At 38.9% G+C, this 8914-nt stretch overlaps 1 pseudogene; it reads left to right on the forward strand.

Annotated features, from left to right (window-relative positions):
* Window positions 1-5525: 5525 nt before the first annotated feature.
* Window positions 5526-8669, forward strand: LOC122807547 (annotated as a pseudogene).
* Window positions 8670-8914: the final 245 nt, after the last annotated feature.

Raw genomic sequence — 8914 nt, forward strand, 5'->3', positions numbered from 1 at the left:
TAAGGGTTCAGTGTTTTTTTTTCTGTGCATTAGAACTCATTAATGTGAAACCAGGGCTAGGATTCACTGCTTCTTTCTGTGCATTAAAATGCATTAATGTGAAACAAGGGCTAGAATTCAATGCTTCTTTCTGTGCATTACAACTCATTAATGTGAAACTAGGGCTATGATTCAGTGCTTCTTTATGTGCATTAAAACTCATTAATGTGAAACCAGGGCTAGGGTTCAGTGCTTTTTTCTGTGCATTAGAACTTATTAATGTGAAACCAGGGCTAGGATTCAGTGCTTCTTTCTATGCATTAAAACTCATTAATGTGAAGCAACAGCTAGTATTCGGTGCTTCTTTCTGTGCATTAGATCTCATTAATGTGAAACAAGAGCTAGGATTCAGTGCTCCTCTCTGTGCATTAGAACTCATTAACGTGAAACCAGGGCTAGGATTCAGTGCTGCTATCTGTAGAATAGAACTCACTAATGTGAAACAAGAGCGAGGATTCAGTGCTGTTGTCTGTGCATTTGGACTCACTATTGTGAAACAATGGCAAGGATTCAGTGCTTCTTTCTATGCCTTAGACCTCTTTAATGTGAAATAAGGGCTAGGATTCAGTGCTGCTGTCTGCAGATTAGAACTCACTGATGTGAAACAATGGCTAGGATTCACTTCTTCTTTCTGTGATTTGAACTCATTAATGGGAAACAAGGACTAGGATTCAGTGCTGCTGTATGTGCATTACAACTCTCTAATGTGAAACAAGGGCTAGGATTCAGTGCTGCTATCTGTACATTAGAACATACTAATGTGAATCAAGGGCTAGCAGTCAGTGCTGCTGTCTGCATACTGGAACTCATTAATGTGAAACAAAAGCTAGGATTCAGTGCTGCTGTATGTGCATTACAACTCTCTAATGTGAAACAAGGGCTAGGATTCAGTGCTGCTATCTGTACAATAGAACATACTAATGTGACTCAAGGGCTAGGAGTCAGTGCTGCTGTCTGCATACTGGAACTCATTAATGTGAAACAAAAGCTAGGACTCAGTGCTGTTGCCTGTGCATTAGAACTCACTAATGTGAAACAAGGGCTAGAATTCAGTGCTGCTGTCTGTGTATTAGAACTTACTAATGTGAAACAAGGGCTACGGTTCAGTGCTGCTGTCTGTGCAGTAGAACTCACCTATATGAAACAAGGGGTATGATTCAGTGCTGATGTATGTGCATTAGAACTCACTAACGTGAAACAATGGCTAGGATTCATTGCTGCTGTCTGTGCATTAGAACCCACTAATGTGAAACAAGGGCTATGGTTCAGTGCTGCTGTCTGTGCAGTAAAACTCACCAATGTGAAACAAGGGCTAAGATTCAGTGCTGCTATCTAAGCATTTGAACTCACTAATGTTAAACAATGTCTAGGATTGAGAAAGGATTACTTGAGATGCTCCCCTTCATTGCATCTTTTTTCTTGTCATTGACTGTCCTATCAATGAGGTTTCCGATTAGTAGAAGCCACAGTGTGGACAGTGGTACCACTGTCTGAGTCATGAGGTAGTGACTATTGCTAATTAGCCATGTGCTCTTACTCAGAAATGCAGATGTTCCTCATTTACTCTGCTGGGTGGTTAAGACAATTGTTTAGCTGTGTACATTTCCATGATTGGGTGAAAAATTTAACATCATAAAAAGACATCAATCAGGCATTGAAATGCTTTCAGTCTCATGGAAGCAGTCACAGTATAGGTAAGGTTGGTGTGTGTGTGTGTGTGTGTGTGTGTGTGTGTGTGTGTGTGTGTGTGTGTGTGTGTGTGTGTGTGTGTGTGTGTGTGTGTGTGTGTGTGTGTGTGTGTGTGTGTGTGTGTGTATGCATGTGCGTATATGTATGCATGTGCATATGTGTGACTGTGTGTGTGTGTGTGTGTGTGTGTGTGTGTGTGTGTGTGTGTGTGTATATGCATGTGTATGTGTGTGTTTATGTGTTTGCATGTGCATATGTGTGTGTGTGTGTGTGTGTGTGTGTGTGTGTGTGTGTGTGTGTGTGTGTGTGTGTGTGCGTGTGTGCGTGTTATTTAACAAAGAAGAGTACTTGTGTGAGGAGCATTAAAAGTAAGGAGACATGTATACAGAGAAAGTGGACAAGGGGGGGTCAGTTGATGTAGAAAAGAAATAAGAGATGAAGATGAGGTGGGTTGATTACCAGGAGAGGGTGAGTGTCAGAATGGGAATAGAGCTAGAGTATATTATGATAGCACAGTCCTTACTAGTGGTCCCCAGTATGGCAACTCACTGGTGCCCCCAAAATGTTAACAGCAGTCATGGGAACTGATGCTTTATATAGCGTATACCAATAACATGTACATGTGAAAATTATATGTGGGCATTAAGAGAACAAGGTATTTCAAAGGGTACTCAATGCTGTCAACCAATGGGCAGAAATAACAAGCTAAGCAGGAAGACACTGAATTAAAAAGAGTAAGACCTGGTCTCTTTACAGTAGGATGACAAAAACAATGAACGCTATGCCAAGTCCTAGACATCTGGGTGTTTATATACATTTCTATGCTTCCTTAGCAAACAGACCTAACATCTGGACCTGATATTATAATTAAAGGGACAAGAAAAAGGCAAAACACTAAGCCTCGTCCACCTCAGTTTGGAAACTGCAGAGCTGAAAATGCTTTAGAAAGTTTGTTCCAGCAAAGTGGAATCAGTTGTCTCAGGAAATTCAGGGTATCTTGCATCTAAGGAAAGAAAAGCAAATGTATCTGCTTCAGGGAGAACGGCTAATACAAATGGAAAGTTCTAGCTGGTACATCACAACTGATTGCTATGCACCTTTGGCTGTCTAACCTTCCTGCATTATTAAAGTAAGCCCCTTTTTGTTGAAATATGTGTATACATATGTAAATAAAGCTTTTATAACTTAACTTTCAGGACTGAATCTACCACTTTAAGTTCCCCAAGTGCATTGACTCTGAATTTGTATCACTGTCTCCATGTCTCTGGCTTACACTGTAGCTGAACATTTCCTGTAGAGCAGCCCATCTGCACAGTTTATCAAATTAAAAATAAAATCAATTCCTTATGAAGCAGCATATTGATAAAATAGGCAAGGGTAATTACAAACCTTGTCGGTCTGTGCTTGTGTGTAATGATTTATTTTCATTTATTTAGTTATATTTGTTTACTGGGGTAATGCACAGTGGACCATTTGCAGACACAGCCCGGGTGAATAGGATCTCATAAAAATATACAAAACATATTTACAGATTCAAGTATATGCTATAAAACATGTACATATTTACAGGTGCCAAAAGAAGACAGCATTAAGGAACGTTATTATAACATTAAGACCCCTAACCGGGAAAAGCCAAAAGACAAACAACGATTATAACATTAAGGAAATCTGAGGTCAGTTGATGCCTATCAGAATGACGCCTGACTTTGGGAACATCTTGTGACCACCATTTGCAATGGACCAATTAGTCATAACGTTAACATTGTTATTGGTGAAGAAAGTGCCTTGAAGGAAACATTTGTCTTATGAATAAAATCTGACCTGGGTGAACGTTTTTTTTTACAAAGCTATAGTTGAATGAAAGGTGAGAATTAATACATATAAGGTTTCTGCTAATAATGTTTTGTCAAAACTTCAGGACTCAACAGAAACTGTAAATCTAATAAACTTAGCATAGTCAGAACACTGAATAAAATAACTGTATGGTCTTATGGTTCAGATTCAGAGTTAACACTATTTAAGTCCTTATCAGAATACTTAAGGAAATGTTGGGATGAAGCTCTCTCTTTTTAAAGATTTTATTTCATTTTACATATTCCAAGAATAATTCAACAATCTGAAATAAAATAAAATAAAACTATGTATAAAAGTCCATAACAAGAATTATATACACAAACCCATTAGTACTTTTGTAATAGATCATTACATTTCTGCCGGACTATGTATTAATGAGTTACATTTTTACTTCTCAGTTTTATGGTCAATAATTCATTTTACAAACAGGTTTGGTTAGGCAGATAAATTCACTAGTAAAAGAGAGAGTGGTCTTACATTTCCAAGGATGCAACTGTCTTTAATAGCAATGTAGAAACATTTCAGAGAACACAGCAAAAATATAGCAGGCAGACTCTGGACATTCTGCTTGTTTGTTTCCATGAAAAGAGATGAACAAAATCTTTGCTTCATAATTGTTTCTAGCACTTTCCTGTGATGATTAGTTAACAAAGGGTCTAGTTTTTCCTGTATAACATGTTTTCTTTAGCCTTGTTTAGTGTTTACTATTTAAATTTTTACTTGATTTAAACTACCATTTAATGCTGTGATGGCAGTATATTTTAATATTGATTGCATTATCTATCTAATTGGTTTATCTGTTCATATAATCTATGCATTTGCACTTCATTTTGTGTAAACATTTCACTATTTGTGGAGATGCTTTTAATGTTTGACATTAGTTGAATTATTTTTTTACTTTAAGTCACATGTTTTACTGAGCATTTGCGTTGTTTCTGCTTTTGAAACAGATTGCATTTATATTTGTTGTGTTTTAATTCTGTTTAGTCCCCTTGTTTTTCTGCTCACCCTTAATTAACATTGGTTGTTTATTGCTCAGTTGAAACCCGGTTCTTTCCACTTGGATGGTTCTTTTGTATCATTAGAATGTTTTATGCCTGAACTTTTAAACATTGAAGATTTCTTAGCCAGTATGTCAGTTTATTTAATTGTGAGTTAATACAATTTTTAAATATTGCAGATTTTTCTTTGCATAAAAAGTGTACATTGTCTACCATTCCCCATGTTGTTCTCTAATCTTAGTATATTTGTTATAATTTGACCATTTATTTTATAATAGTTTGTTTTATTTTTCCCATATGTTGTCACTCAGGTGTCTATTTTTATAGGACTTCACTGAGAATTTGTACATATTTTATTGAAGTAATTGCCACGCAGTTTGTGGTCATCAATATGTTTGGTTACCCATAGCCCATTATGGGCTTCATTCACAATGACAAATAGACAAAACACTGAACTTCATTACGTAAAGCAAAACAGGACAAAAGTGAAAATGCCAATGTAATGTGATCTAGGAGTGGGTATATATAATTAGCAGGGGAAGCAGGAGGGTGCAGCCCCCTCCATAGAATCTGAGCTGAGTTTTTTTGCAATATGCGTTTTGACCTTTTGTGTTTGATGTGATGCAGTTTAGTGATTCAGTTGTTCAGCATTATCAAAGTATTCCCGTATTACATATGATTATTTCTGATAAAAATAGTTGTTTGGCATTATGAATGTAACCCGTAATGGATTATGAATAACCGAATATAATGATGACTGAAAAGAAGTGACCCAGCAGAAAATCTCTACTGGGCATCATTAGTAACCTCTGTCAAGTTTTATTAGTGCACTGTTGCTTTGCCTGTATTTTACCTACCAAGAGTTGCATATGGCTTGATGTTTACTGCTTTTAATGTTTATGTTTTGAAAGAAGTCGTGATATTAAGGTTTCATTATCGCTAATGAGGGAGTGCATTTCTGTTCATATTAGGAAGCTGGGTCCAGATTAGAAATTCATGATGGGAACTCTATTACTTGGAGCATGGAATCTGACTTGATGGGATGATTCCAGCTGAAAAATCAGCAGAGCATTAAGATTCCTTTGGAGCATTCATCAGTGAGCTAGCATCTGGGAAATATGTTCCAGGAGTCTTGTTTGTAGACTTTCAGCCAACAGTAATTGACAAGACTAGAAATGGCACCTACCACTTCCTGTGTCATCCTGAACAGGTAATTTCTGGGAAAAAAGATTCAACCAAACACTATGCTCATAGACATTATACTACTGGAAAAGAGAAAATCAATCATATCCTGGACTGTATCCAGAAAATGGCTCACCAGTACAGTGGACCAGAAGGTTTTCTAGTCTTCGTCGGCTTCAGAGGTGGTACTGATTCTGGATTTACATAACTGTTAATGAAACAATTGTCAGTCATCTATGGGAGGAAGTTAAAAATGGAGTTTTCAATCTGTCCCGCACCAAGAATTGCAAATGCAGTGATGCAACCATACAGTTCCATCCTGACCACTCATACCATACAGTTCCATCCTGACCACTCATACCATATAGTTCCATCCTGACCACTCATACCATATAGTTACACCCTGACCAGTCATACCATACAGTTTCATCCTGACACCTCATACCATAAAGTTCCATCCTGACCACTCATACCATACAGTTTCATTCTGACACCTCATACCATAAAGTTCCATCCTGACCACTCATACCATACAGTTCCATCCTGACCACTCATACCATACAGTTCCATCCTGACCACTCATACCATACAGTTTCATCCTGACCACTCATACCATACAGTTCCATCCTGACCACTCATACCATACAGTTCCATCCTGACCATTCATACCATACAGTTCCATCCTGACCACTCATACCATATAGTTACACCCTGACCACTCATACCATATAGTTCCATCCTAACCACTCATACCATACAGTTTCATCCTGACCACTCATACCATACAGTTCCATCCTGACCACTCATACCATATAGTTACACCCTGACCACTCATACCATATAGTTCCATCCTAACCACTCATACCATACAGTTTCATCCTGACCACTCATACCATACAGTTCCATTCTGACCACTCATACCATACAGTTATATCCTGACCACTCATACCATATAGTTCCATCCTGACCATTCGTACCATACAGTTCCATCCTGACCACTCATACCATATAGTTCCATCCTGACCACTCATACCATACAGTTCTATCCTGACCACTCATACCATACAGTTCCATCCTGACTACTCATACCATACAGTTCTATCCTGACCACTCATACCATACAGTTACACCCTGACCACTCATACCATACAGTTACACCCTGACCACTCATACCATATAGTTACACCCTGACCATTCATACCATACAGTTCCATCCTGACCACTCATACCATATAGTTGCATCCTGACCACTCATACCATACAGTTTCATCCAGACTACTCATACCATACAGTTCTATCCTGACCACTCATACCATACAGTTCCATCCTGACCACTCATACCATATAGTTCCATCCTGACCACTCATACCATACAGTTTCATCCAGACTACTCATACCATACAGTTCTATCCTGACCACTCATACCATACAGTTCCATCCTGACCACTCATACCATACAGTTACACCCTGACCACTCATACCATACAGTTACACCCTGACCACTCATACCATACAGTTACACCCTGACCACTCATACCATATAGTTGCACCCTGACTATTCATACCATACAGTTCCATCCTGACCACTCATACCATATAGTTCTAGCCTGACCACTCATACCATACAGTTCCATCCTGACCACTCATGCCATAGAGTTCCATCCTGACCACTCATACCATACAGTTTCATCCTGACCACTCATACCATATAGTTCCAGCCTGACCACTCATACCATACAGTTTCATTCTGACACCTCATACCATAAAGTTCCATCCTGACCACTCATACCATACAGTTTCATCCAGACCACTCATACCATACAGTTCCACCCTGACCACTCATACCATGCAGTTCTATCCTGACCACTCATACCATACAGTTCCATCCTGACCACTCATACCATATAGTTCCACCCTGACCACTCATACCATACAGTTCTATCCTGACCACTCATACCATACAGTTCCATCCTGACCACTCATACCATATAGTTCCACCCTGACCACTCATACCATACAGTTCCATCCTGACCACTCATACCATATAGTTGCACCCTGACCACTCATACCATACAGTTCCATCCTGACCACTCATACCATACAGTTCCAGCCTGACCACTCATACCTCACAGTTCCATTCTGACACCTCATACCATACAGTTCCATCCTGACCACTCATACCATTGCATTTAGACTGTGCCTTTATGGTAGACAGTGAGGCAATTTATGAGATCTGCACCATAACTTAAATGTTGTATGTCCAACCTACACTTACCTATACGGTTAACTGCACTGCCTCCTTGAGATCTGATGGTGTCTTGAATGTTGACCTGACTGAATTCCCAACTAATATGGGGCCTTAACCCAGAATTCACTTTCCTCTGAACACATATGCATCAATAATATCTGGAGAAAAGGCACATCTTGAACAGCTTTCTGTGCCAGAGATTATCAATGCTGAAAACCAGATGGTGAAATTTGATCCTAGAAGGGGCTTGCTGCCTTTTGTACAAAAGTGATGCTGTGCTTAAAGATGTGAATGCTGCCGTTGCTTCAGTACAAAATAGGGGCACTGTATAGTTTGTATACTGGTTTTCCACTGGGTTTAAATTAGGCATCAGCTATCAGCCATCCACAGTAGTGCCAGAAGGTGTTCTAGCCAAAATACAGCATGCAGTGTATCTACAGAGCAATGCCACAGCCATTACATGGACCTGGAGCAGATCAGATCAAAAGTTTGACAATGTAAGCAAAGGGCCTTTGTGCATTTGTATGTTGGTAAGGCAATGGAAGAGGGGAAGCTGTCTGAAGCTAGGGAAGACCTGTTTGCTCTTGAAAAAAGATTATAAAGAAGTTGGGTCAGATTCTGTAGAGGCCTGTGATAATGATGGAGATAAACATTAAGTACAGTTTTAGCATAACTTGTAGCAATTGGTGGATACAATGTGTTATCTTAACTATAGATGACCTGAAACAATTTCTGTTACTTGGACATTTGTAATTGCTTTTGTCATTTTCTTTTGTAGGTGGAAAACGCTAACATCTTGTAAGAAAAAAAAAAAAACACAACTCAGAGGACAAATAAAGTCTACCAAAACCAATTGTGAGGTAAATGTGGCCTCCAGCTTGAGGAAAATCATAAGGCATTC

Source organism: Protopterus annectens, chromosome 7.part1 (assembly GCF_019279795.1).
Source record: "Protopterus annectens isolate FY-2018-M chromosome 7.part1, PAN1.0, whole genome shotgun sequence".
Taxonomy (NCBI): domain Eukaryota; kingdom Metazoa; phylum Chordata; order Ceratodontiformes; family Protopteridae; genus Protopterus; species Protopterus annectens.